At 39.3% G+C, this 12064-nt stretch overlaps 1 protein-coding gene across 7 annotated transcripts in view; it reads left to right on the forward strand.

Annotated features, from left to right (window-relative positions):
* SLC8A1 (solute carrier family 8 member A1) overlaps window positions 1–12064 on the forward strand; it is a 385679-nt gene that overhangs the window by 27676 nt on the left and 345939 nt on the right. The window contains exon 1 of one of the 7 annotated variants that reach the window (XM_030311229.2): window positions 4605–4633. The exons of 5 other annotated variants lie outside the window; for them this stretch is intronic. The gene's annotated coding sequence lies outside the window, so the exon portion shown is untranslated. Of the gene's footprint in view, window positions 1–4604; window positions 4634–12064 lie in introns of those variants that run through there. One more of the 7 variants, XM_030311227.2, reaches the window with a different exon arrangement.

Consider the following 12064-nt stretch of genomic DNA (forward strand, 5'->3'; position numbering starts at 1 on the left):
TTTGAATTTATAAATACAAACATGACGGCCGATTGCAATTTGTTGGGATAGTTTAGCTCTGTAAAGGTCACACTGAGTTGAGTCGGCCTCAGCAATATGTAAACAGGGACTGAAAGACACCTGCCTGTTTCAGCGCAGTACTATGCTGATTATGGCTCAAATAACAACTGTCCTCCCTATGACAAGTAGGACAGCCTTAAACAAGTGACTTGCTTTGTTTTTCAGAAAATCGGTAATTGTGTGTGTGTGTGTGTGTGTGTGTGTGTGTGTGTGTGAAGGAGAGAGAGAATGTATGTGTGGAGAGCAGAAAAACTGAGAAAGAAAAGGCCTTCTATCACCCCCAAGATACAGCTGAATATAAAAAGGCAGAAAAAAGAAATTACCTCTCAAACAATATTAACGAACAGGCAAAAGAGAGTGAAACAACCCTCCAGAAATTGTATCACTGGATTTTTACAATTTGATGCTGAAATGTGTGGCCGAAGGAGGCAGGCTGGAATAATAATAATGCTATGTATTAATAGAGCTTTTTTTTTTTTTTTCTGAAAAGATGTTAACACATTGTGATCATCTCTGACTTTTTTCCAAGCTGAAGTCCGGATAGCTCCTGAAAAGTACTGAGTCACAACTATCCTGGAAATTCGTTGTGCCACATCAAGCTACTCTAATTCAGAAATGAACATTTACTGAGCCTACTCTAGGCCTCTTGAAAGTTTATCAACCAGTGTCTTTGTATTTAGTTCCTACGTCGACCAAGTCTCCTATACACAAACATGCACACGCACAGGCACATATGCACGGACACACACACACACACACACACACCTACTGAAACTCAGTTCAACTCAAGGATAAATTACCCATGCGGCTTAAGTGTACAGAGCAGAAAAAAAATGCAGTTAAGTTCATCTTCAGCCAAAGGAAGAAAACTTTTCCATGCCAACTGACCCCCGTTTCTTCCTTCAGCAAAAGGTCAAAAGTCTTTTTCATTTGGGTAGTGACTGTAAAGTTGAGCAATCGTTTCTAAAATATTGTTTAAGTGGCAAGAAATTACCTCTTTTTTTTAAGTTTATTTATTTTTGAGACACAGAGAGAGAGAGAGCACGTGCATGCACAAGCTGGGGAGGGGCAGAGAGAGAGGGAGACGCAGAATCTGAAGCAGGCTCCAGGCTCTGAGCTGTCGGCACAGAGCCCGATGCGGGGCTCGAACTCACAAGCTGTGAGATCATGACCTGAGCCGAAGTCGGATGCTTAACTGACTGAGCCACCCAGGTCCCCCAGGAAATTACCTCTTTTTAATAACGTGAGACAAAGAAATAGGGAGGGGGTAGGGAGACAGGAGCAGGCTGATTATTTTACAGATAACAGCCTGAAGCACAGAGGACTGAACTGATTTATTCGCAGGCATTCAGAGGGTTCCAGGAATAGGGAGCTACAAAACCTTAGCTCCCCAATCTAGGACTACATGGTAAGGTCCTCTGTTAAGATAAAAGAAACCTGACGTTTTCTTCAGACTCCATGGTAGTTCAGCCTACTAAAATAAATTTTAAGGGCACCTGGGTGGCTCAGTCGGTTATGCCTCAGAGTCTTGATTTCGGCTCAGGTCATGATCTCACAGTTTGTGGGTTTGAACCCCGCATCAGGCTCTGTGCTGACAGCTCAGAGTCTGTTTGGCATTCCTTCTCTTCCTCTCTCTCTCTGCCCCTCCCCCACTTGCGCTGTCTCTGTCTCTCTCAACATAAATAAGTAAACTTTAAAATCACTACATAAATTTTAAAAGATTAGGTTGCCCAAGAAATTTACTTATGTATTTGACAAGCTTTCTATTCCTGTTTTCAGAGGATAGTATTATATATTTTTAAACACCGAATGCTGCAAATAATGCATCACGCTGTCATTGCAATATTACACTTGCTATAAGTAAGATGTACCTGTACATTAATCATAACCACATTTTCCAGACCAAAATATCAGAGAAAATAGACGGTTAACTTTTTATTCATTGATTTAATGGTTCCCTCACACCTTCAAAAATTTAATGAGTACTTAATACGCAGTAGGCATTAAGTTTGGTGATATAAACGGAGTGAACAAGACAGACTATGGAGAGGTAATTATGTTAGAAAATCTGAAATGGGTGATCGCTATTCCTAGATGTTCAGAAATCAAGAGAATAGTGCATGTTCTCCATTGCAATTAGCTTTTTTTTTTTTTTTTTTTTTTTTGGAGAGAAAAGAAATGTACATTTCTCACAAGATACTCTAGTCTTCTTGATATAGTCATATCATCAGGACAGAGCTAATACTGGAAGTATCAGGCTCCAGCGTGCTCCCAACTTTTTAAATGGATTTTAGCAATGATGCACATGTCACTAATGCTCCAATTTTTTTTTTTAATTTTTTTTCAACGTTTATTTATTTTTGGGACAGAGAGAGACAGAGCATGAACGGGGGAGGGGCAGAGAGAGAGGGAGACACAGAATCGGAAACAGGCTCCAGGCTCTGAGCCATCAGCCCAGAGCCTGACGCGGGGCTCGAACTCACGGACCGCGAGATCGTGACCTGAGCTGAAGTCGGACGCTTAACCGACTGCGCCATCCAGGCGCCCCTATTGCTCCAATTTTTATGTCAGGCCACAACCCTGTGTTTCAGACTCACATTCTCAACCGAGACGTCAACGTCCCTTCTTAGAGCTCTACTAGGCATCTCAAACTTAATGCATTCAAAACCAAACTTTTCATTTCTCACCCCTACATTCCCTCTGAGAGTAAAGAGCAAACTACATCCACCCAGCAGCTCAACAGAAAAATCCACTTAGCCTTGTTTTCTTACTTTTTCGTCTATCCCATTTTTGATCCATCAACGAATTCTGTTGTTTCTACCGTCCAACTAGATCTCAGATTGGATCCCTCTTTTCCCCGCTGCTAACATCCTAGTGAAAGCCACTGGCAACTCTCCCCACGCAGGCCTTCCTGCTTCCGTCATGCCCCTGAGGCAGTTCCCCACAGTGGAGCGATTCTCTTCAAACGTGACAGTCCTCTACTTCCTACCTTCCATTAGTTTCCAGCACTCTTTTTTTTTTTTTTATTTTTTTAAAAATTTTTTCAACGTTTATTTATTTTTGGGACAGAGAGAGACAGAGCATGAACGGGGGAGGGGCAGAGAGAGAGAAGGAGACACAGAATCGGAAACAGGCTCCAGGCTCTGAGCCATCAGCCCAGAGCCCGACGCGGGGCTGGAACTCACGGACCGCGAGATCGTGACCTGGCTGAAGTCGGACGCTTAACCGACTGCGCCACCCAGGCGCCCCAGTTTCCAGCACTCTTAGAATAAGTTGTTACAACCTCTCTCGGTCTTCATCTCCTTTCCTATATTTCTATCATTTGTTCTCTTTGCTCCAGCCACACTGGCTCCTGCTCTTTCCTCGAATGCAAAGAATCCAAGCTTCTTGGCATGAGGGAATTAGCATTTTCTAGGACCTCCACCACGACTGCCCTTGCCCCAGAAATAGATTTTTCCCTTACTTTATTCAGATGTCTAGGCCAATGTTACCTGCTGAGGGAGGCCTTCTCTGCCTACTTTACCTAAATCCCTTCTTTGTCACTCTTTATCCCCATGACATGATTAAGTTTTTTCTAGGGCTTATTATTATCTAACATTAGATTATATCTTTGTCTATTTTCAGTCGAAGGCAAACCTCAGAAGGGTAAGATTTGATCTTTCTAGCCCTAAATGAATGCATGAACTCCAGCAGGTATCGAGGCAAAGGAGTCTGGACAATAGCCTGTGGTGGCCCTGGGAAACTGAGACAACACTCTGCTTTAGGCCTTGGACCCAGAGACTGTATAGGGTCCCTTTAGAAGAAAACAAAGGAAAATAGGTTGTTGCAAATTGGATGATATGAAGAGTATGCCAACAGGAAAAGATCATAGTTCTTTTTTAAATTTTTTTTTTTTTTCAACGTTTATTTATTTTTGGGACAGAGAGAGACAGAGCATGAACGGGGGAGGGGCAGAGAGAGAGGGAGACACAGAATCGGAAACAGGCTCCAGGCTCTGAGCCATCAGCCCAGAGCCTGACGCGGGGCTCGAACTCACGGACCGCGAGATCGTGACCTGGCTGAAGTCGGACGCTTAACCGACTGCGCCACCCAGGCGCCCCGAAAAGATCATAGTTCTTAAGAGAATCTGACACTTCATAGCAAAATCAAAACAGTCCACAATTGTCCTCAAAATGCTTTAACTGACTTGTAAAAATTGCTTTTAATTCCTCATTACTTATTTAGTTCCATGCTTTCAAAGGAAACAAAAGCCCTTTAGAGATAAAACAAGTCTGGCAATATGTTAAGGTTGTTAACTACATTTTGAATAGAAAATTGCTGAGGGGAGCAAAATTCCTCTGAACTCCTTAAAACTTCAGAAACATCTTAGAAAGCTTTGTGGTTGTTTTTTTGTTGCTGTTTTTGTTTTTTTTGTTTTTTTTTCAATAGAACTGAAAGTAGGAGAATCTAGTTTATGTAAGTATCTATGGGAAGTCCTAAGGTTTATTTTGTGTTTCTCCTAGTCAGTCATTGCAAGACAGCAGTTCTCAAAGTGTGATGCGGGTGCTGCTGAACGTGTTGGAAATTCTTTCAGGTGAACGCTCTTTTCTTCATAATAATATGAAGGTGTAATTTGCCGTTTTCTTTTTCATCTTTTCACAAGCGTACACTGGAGGTTTCCAGAAGTTACATAGTGCGTGATATTGCGACAAATCCGATTAAATGGAAAATCAGATATGCAAATCCAGCTGCCTTCTCTTAAGCCAAACGTTAGCAATATTTGCAGATCTGGAAAGCAAGACCATTCTCACTGCTGAATATTTTTGTTATAGAAAATGTGGTTATCTTGGTAAAAATTTATCACTTATGTTAACGTGTAGTGGACATATTATTATTTTTGTTGAATGAGTAACTTCATATCGAATACGTTCTTAGTTTTAATTTCTAATAAATTTAATTTCTAATAAATAGCCAGAGATATAACCACAAAAGCAAAAGCTCTGTTAGGCCCTCACTGATTTTTAAGAGTATAATTGGGCCCACAAAGTTCAAAAACTGCTTATCTAAGACACTAAGCTATCAAGAGATAGATCCCTAGGTAATTATTTTATAACTAAGTTTAAGATGATGAAGACATAGTTCAATACCTTGATTATTTTAGTTACATACATTTCTTAGGACTCCAAGAAAGTCATGATTTTTTTTTTTTTTGCATTCACTATGTCTTCCTCTTTCCACAAAGGTTTTTAGTATACTCTTAGACTATTGTTTCAACTTATTTGCACATACAAATAACTAAAGCTTTGCAAACATGAATCCAAATGTGAATCCATTTAAGCTCTAACACTGTGGTCATGAGCACGATTCTCCTGAACCAAACGGCCTGAATTTATTCCCTGCCTCTGTACCTCAGTTTCTTTAACTTTAAAGCATAGATACTATCAGCGACTATGTCGAAGGGCTGGTAAGAAGATTAAGTAACTTCATACTTATAAAGTGTTCAGAGCAGTGCTAAGTACATTTAATAAATTTTAGCTACTATTATAGTCAATATAGAAATGTCAGCTACCATTATACTCATTACTGAAAACAATATCAAAATATTAGAAGGCATGGTGGAGGAAAAAAGAAGTTGACATCAAAGCTTTAGGAGGTATGATTTCAAAGTAATTAGAAATTGAAAGATACATTTGGGGCACCTGGGTGGCTCGGTTGGTTAAGCATACGACTCTTGCTTTCAGCTCAGGTCACAATCTCACAGTTAGTGAGTTCAAGCCCTGCATCTGGCTCCATGCTGAGTGCACAGAGCCTGCTTAGGATTCTTTTTCTCCTTCTCTCTTTCTGCCCGCCCTCCCTCCGCCCCCCCTGCCAAATAAGTAAATAAACTGAAAAAAAAAAAATTGAAAGATATATTTAATCTTACCATTGAGACAGTATCCTTTTCTGAGAAATCATATATATTTTTGTCCAAAAGTAAATCTCCCTTTCTGGTACTCTATCTAGTAGCCATGAGATAAGGCTTCATTATGCAGATTAAACATATGGCCCAAAGAAGAAAACAAAGACTGCAGATTATGACTAGTAATTATAGAAAAGATAATCCGTTAGGGCTAAATATATCAGGGTGCCTGGGTGGCTCAGTCGGTTGAGCATCTGACTTCAGCTCAGGTCATGATTTCGGGGTTCATGAGTTCAAGCCCTGCATCAGGCTCTGTGCTGACAACTCAGAGCCTGGAGCCTGCTTTGGATTCTGTGTCTCCCTCTGGCTCTGCCCCTCCCCTGCTCGTGCTCTGTCTCTCCCTCTCTATCAAGAATAAATAAACATTAAAAAATTTTAAAAACATCATCTGATAACATTGCTTCCCAAGCCAGGATGCCATAGTTAAAATCATATAGCTAGAGGGCAATTGTCCTGATCAAGGATAATGGGATCAGTGAAAACCAGCCTTGCAAGAAGACAACCTACTGAGAGATGGCCAGTCTCATCATTTGCACTGCAGAAAGGAGAACAGTGGGACTAATCTTAAATGGAATGCCTTAGATCATGAAAGTTATCTTTTTATTAGTACTATAACTTGTAGGCATGTTTTCAATCCTAAACCGATTTATGTCTACCTCTATATTGAATATCAATTTATATTGAAATTAATATCACTCAGGACAGTTTACAGAGTGGCAGAATTTGGTTTAATGTAAGAAGAAAATAGGAGAGATCAGAGTTGTCTATCCACCTTGCCTGAGGTAATGAGTTCCTTACCACTGGAAGCATAAAAGGAAAAATATATTTTTCTATCAGAAAAAAAAATCGTAGGTCTATCTGATTATACTCTTTACCCACTGCATTAATACTCAAAGAAATAATGCCATCACCTTCAATTGGCTACAATAGAAATAAAATGTTCTATGTGGCATTTCATATTCTGGACAAGTCTCCTTCATCTATTCAACAAATATTTATAGGGCAGACATTTATCTTCAAATATAGCTATAAGCAAAACATATAAAACCTCTGTCTTCACATGACATATTATTTTGAGACAAGGCAGATTAATAATTAATTAGTCAAATATATACATGTAGGAAGGTGTTAAGTGCTATGGAGAAAAGAAAAGCAGGGAAGAGGATAAGGAATATTGGAGTGGAGGTGAGGCAATGTGAGTTGGTTAAAGAGTGAAGGAAGGGTATTTCCAGAAAAACAGAAGAAATGGGAATGGGGATTTTAGGAAGATTTATATTTGGCCATTAAACTGAAATTTGATATTAAGAATCACACCAAATAAGCTTATTTTATTTATAATAAGATATTTATTATGTTTAAGTCTTTAATATTCCAAGATAGATATCATCAGGGGTTGTTTTCATCATGCACCATGTGTTAACAATTTCTAGATCCTCTGTGTCTCAGGTCTCTTCCTTGGATGCACGCAGCCAGGAACACTGTACTCAAAACTGCAGGGTAGCATGGGAAAGTTGTCACTAGCTCTCTTCTCTATTCTGTCTTCTGACATGTGCACTGCTTCCCTCGGGATGCTCTCCTGACTCCTAAATAGGGGTTGTGTGTCTCCACTGCATTATCTTAGCTGTACGATGCTGTATTATGGTTCACCTTAAACTTGGCCAACGCCAGGCTTCTAAGCCATAAGCTCTACAACAGATGGTGTGTACGTTCTATTCCATCGCTGTGCTTGACCCATGGAGGTGCTCAGGAATATCTGTTGAGTTGGATGCATTAATGGCTCTCACAAATCTAGTAGTCTATAATTTTGGTCTCCACTGATTGGCTATGTAAACTCCAGAAGGGCAGTTTTATTGTGCTGTACGGGCAGCACCTCGAACAGGCCTGGTACATAAGTAGGCTCTCAGAAAACATTTGTTGATGGACGATGCATCTCTGAAACAGGCAAGAACACAGTTAGGATCGGGTAATTGGCAAATAATTCTAAAATCTCAGCCTTGCATTAACATGATGCTTTATGCTATGCCTAGTGTTTTCTCATTCAATCTCAGTGACTCTGTGGGTTGGGGGATGAAATGCTTCATTTCCATTTTATAAAAGGAGTAACTCACAGAGATTAAAGATTAATTTGAGTGATAGATGTTGTCAAGCTGGAATCTAGATCTTCCAATTCAAGGTCTCAGGGTTTTTTTTTTTTACTTCACAACATGCAAGGGTAAGTTTACTGCAAGACTGTCATGCAAACGGACATTGCTTTATCACATGCAGGTTAGGTCACTGTTGACAGCACTTGGCTCTCTATACATCTTCGATTCCTCTGTTTTCACGCCCACCTGATCCCCCTGGCTTAGACATAGGTCAAGTTTGTCCATTGTCCTTCTCACTACATTCCTCCCCTCAGCCGGAAGAGTGCTCTATCCTACATAGTTGATGCCCTGCCCCTTTCATTCCTCAGGTGATGCATCATAGATGGATACATATCTTTTAAAACTTCTTAATTTTTTTAAGATTTGCCCGTGTGATATAGAAACATGCATATTAAAGTTTCTGCCTTAGAAATTTTGATTAAAACGTGAATCTTGCCCTCTCTTGCCAGTTATCTGATATTTGCACCGGTTGTAATTTTAAACAACCTGTTTCAGCTCATTGCAATTGGAGTAATCATTTCAGATTTCCTGTCAACTTTCTTGCCACGGGGTATATGAGTAGGGTATTTCCAGACAGATGTCTGAGGTTGGTTACTTCTTACTTTAATGAAGGGTGTGCTTCCTCTATCTGACTGATGGAAAAACATTATGTCTAGGCAGCAATAACAAATCAGTGTGCTTGGCTCGCAATTTATGACTGTTTCAGTACATAGGGTGGTGAAAGAAGTAGCATGTCCCTCTTTCACAGGAGCTAATGTTGTGCTAGTGATGAGGGGTTAGACATTGATGGATAAGGTAATCTATCCCAACAAATGTGGAGGCAGAGAATTAAGTAAGCTCTTCTCTGTGTGGTTAAGACTTGTCAGATGAGACTTTCAAGGTAGGAAAGAGGTGAATGAGACCAATAGGGGATACAGTGGTCAAGAGGGCAAAGAATGGACTTTAGAGTCAAAAATCCTGGATCCGATTCCCAGCTTAGGAGTTTATTAGCTGTGTGAACATGGCCTTTCCTCTCCTCTGTCAAGTGAGGTTATCGATACTTATACCACAAAGTGAGACTAAAAATTTAAGAGCATAATATGCACAGAGTCTCCATGGACCACGGAACATTAGCAATGGCAAAGGCTTCTTTTTGAGAAACTTAGCCTTCAGTGTAAAGGTTCCAGCAGCCCTGTTTAGTATAAAGTCAGCAATTTCACAGGTGATAAGAAGCATCAAGCGTAGACATAAAATTTTAAAAGTTGGAAGGTGGAAATCATAGCACTAGCAAAACTATTTAACTGTAATCTGCACCATGACATTTAAGGGAAGAAGAAAGAGTGGTGTGTGTTAGGCTCAAGTGACAGTGAACAAGGATCTTCTTTATTTACAAATTGAAAATTGATTTATTGGGTTCTTTGCAATTCAAGACATTTCTTATTATTGATTGAAAAGTCTTCTTTAATCATAAAAAATAAATAAAATTTTGGTTTATTTTCATTGTTAATTGTGAAAAAAAAGGCATGTATCTATGAAAGTAAGTAAAGTAGAAATAGAAAATTACTTCAGTGCCACTGTCCAGAAATCTATATAAGTAACATTTGAAGGGATAAGCTTTCTGAATTTTTCTATGCATATAGCTGTATATCTGTATCTATTCTCATGAATTTATTCCTTTTATAATTATAGCATCTAGCTATACATGATATTTTTTGTAACCTGCTTTTAACACAATATATGTTTGTGTCAGTATAGATCTGTATCTTATATTGATCTATAGATCATTCTGTTCATGTCAACATGGATCTATAATTCCATTTTCAACTTTTTTTTTTTTTTTTTTTTTTATTTTTGGGACAGAGAGAAACAGAGCATGAACGGGGGAGGGGCAGAGAGAGAGGCAGACACAGAATCGGAAACAGGCTCCAGGCTCTGAGCTATCAGCCCAGAGCCTGACGCGGGGCTCGAACTCACGGACCACGAGATCGTGACCTGGCTGAAGTCGGACGCTTAACCGACTGCGCCACCCAGGCGCCCCTATAATTCCATTTTCAATGGTTGCTCATGATTACCACAATGTGTTAGATAGCCTATTGCTAGACATTTAGATTGTTTGCAATAATTTTTAGCTATTATAAACAATGCTGTGTTGAATTTGTGTGCATTTATATCTGTGCGTATTTTTCAATTATTTTCTTTGGCTAGGTTACTTGATGCAGAATTACTCTGACTAAAGGCATGCGCATTAAAAATAAAAAGTTTGCCAGATTGCCCTCTAGAAAAACTGCCTGGATTTAAACATAACAGGAAATGTTTAAGTCTCTATAAAGTATGGAGACTTAACTGAAATAATGCTGTTTTTCAGTTTTTAATTAAATGCTGTTTTAAGGGGGGATACATTAAAAAGTGGATTAAGCCAAATAGGAGAAAATAGGGAAAGAGTGTGCATAAGTAGGATTACTGAAAGTATTAAAACGCTCTTCAAATCGAACTTCAGGGTAACCTAACAGTTGATGAGAGTAGAGGAGGAGAAATAATTTTCCCTGTGCTTCTCTAGGTTCTTGGCGGAGACCCCCTGTAATAAAAGACAGAATGACAGGAGAAAAATAAACAGAAGTTTAGTAGCGTGTATACCTCTTGTATAAATGTTGGAAGATATGCAGGAAAACTGAATAACTCCTAAAATGGCCCAAACCATCACCTTAAATGCCATCTGCAGATGAAGAAAAAAAAGAAAAATGTTGGGGTTGAGGGTGTCCAGTTATGAAAGGCTATCAAGAAAAGCACAGAAATCAAGTATATGGTTGTTATTGAGACTTAAATACATGGCTTCTCCATTGATAAGAATGTCTAGAAAGTTGGTCATCCTCCTTCTGGTACAGAGAAGGAGATTTCCCTGTAAAAGTAAATGTTTCTCACAAAATGGTAGCTTCTATTCAGTTTTCTCCTGTGTTGTCTGCTCTAAGGGCACCTGAGTGTCTCAGTCTGTGAAGCGTCTGACTCTTGGTTTGGGCTCAGGTCATGATCTCACGGTTGGCAAGTTCAAGCCCCATGTTGGGCTTGTGCTGATGGCATGGAGCCTGCTTGGGATTCTCTCTCTGTTCCTCCCCCTCTTCTCCTCCCTTGCTCGCCAGAATGCTCTCTCATTCTCTCTCTCTCTTTCAAAAAGAAATAAATGAATAAACCTAAAAAAAGAAACACAAAAACAAAACCAAAGCTGACAGTGCAGAGCCTGCTTGGGCTTCTCTCTCTCTCTCTGTCTCTGCTTCTCTGCCTCTCCTGCTTGTGCGCACACACTCTCAATCTTTTGCATGCAAAAACAAACAAACACACTTAAACAAACAAAACAAAACAAAAATTTCTAAAAAATAATAACTCTAAAATAATCCATATACCAAAGAGACATATTTGGGGTGGCAAATTCTGCTCCCTTTCAAGAGAAAGTTCTGCTTTTAAGAATTCCAATTAGTAAATTATGAAGTAATGACAGAATATTTCTAATTTTAAATCTCCAATGAAATAAAGGATCTGGCAATAATCATCAATGGTTGCTGAAAACACTAGTTGGGAACTTTATGATAGATGAATCAAGCCAAGGATACCTGAACACACTAATAAGTTTAACAACACAGAAAGAGGGCAACCAGACATTATTTACTTCTTGATATGACAAAATGTGAGGTATATACACAAGACTCCCTATCACACAGTCATGCCAGATAAGCAATGAAATTTATAGAAAAGATAGAAGACAGAAGTCCATTACAAGATATCATAGTAATGTGTTCAGCAAATTCCAGAATGAGTGAAACTTGACAGAACAAAGGACTTGATGTCTTAGAACATTCAACTGCAAAAATAAAGAGAGGAGGGATTTATAGGTAAAGAGGTTCTTAAAGACACTTCATACGTATGTAATGTTTTAATGTTATTTGGATCACTA

The sequence above is a fragment of the Lynx canadensis genome, chromosome A3 (assembly GCF_007474595.2).
Source record: "Lynx canadensis isolate LIC74 chromosome A3, mLynCan4.pri.v2, whole genome shotgun sequence".
NCBI lineage: Eukaryota > Metazoa > Chordata > Mammalia > Carnivora > Felidae > Lynx > Lynx canadensis.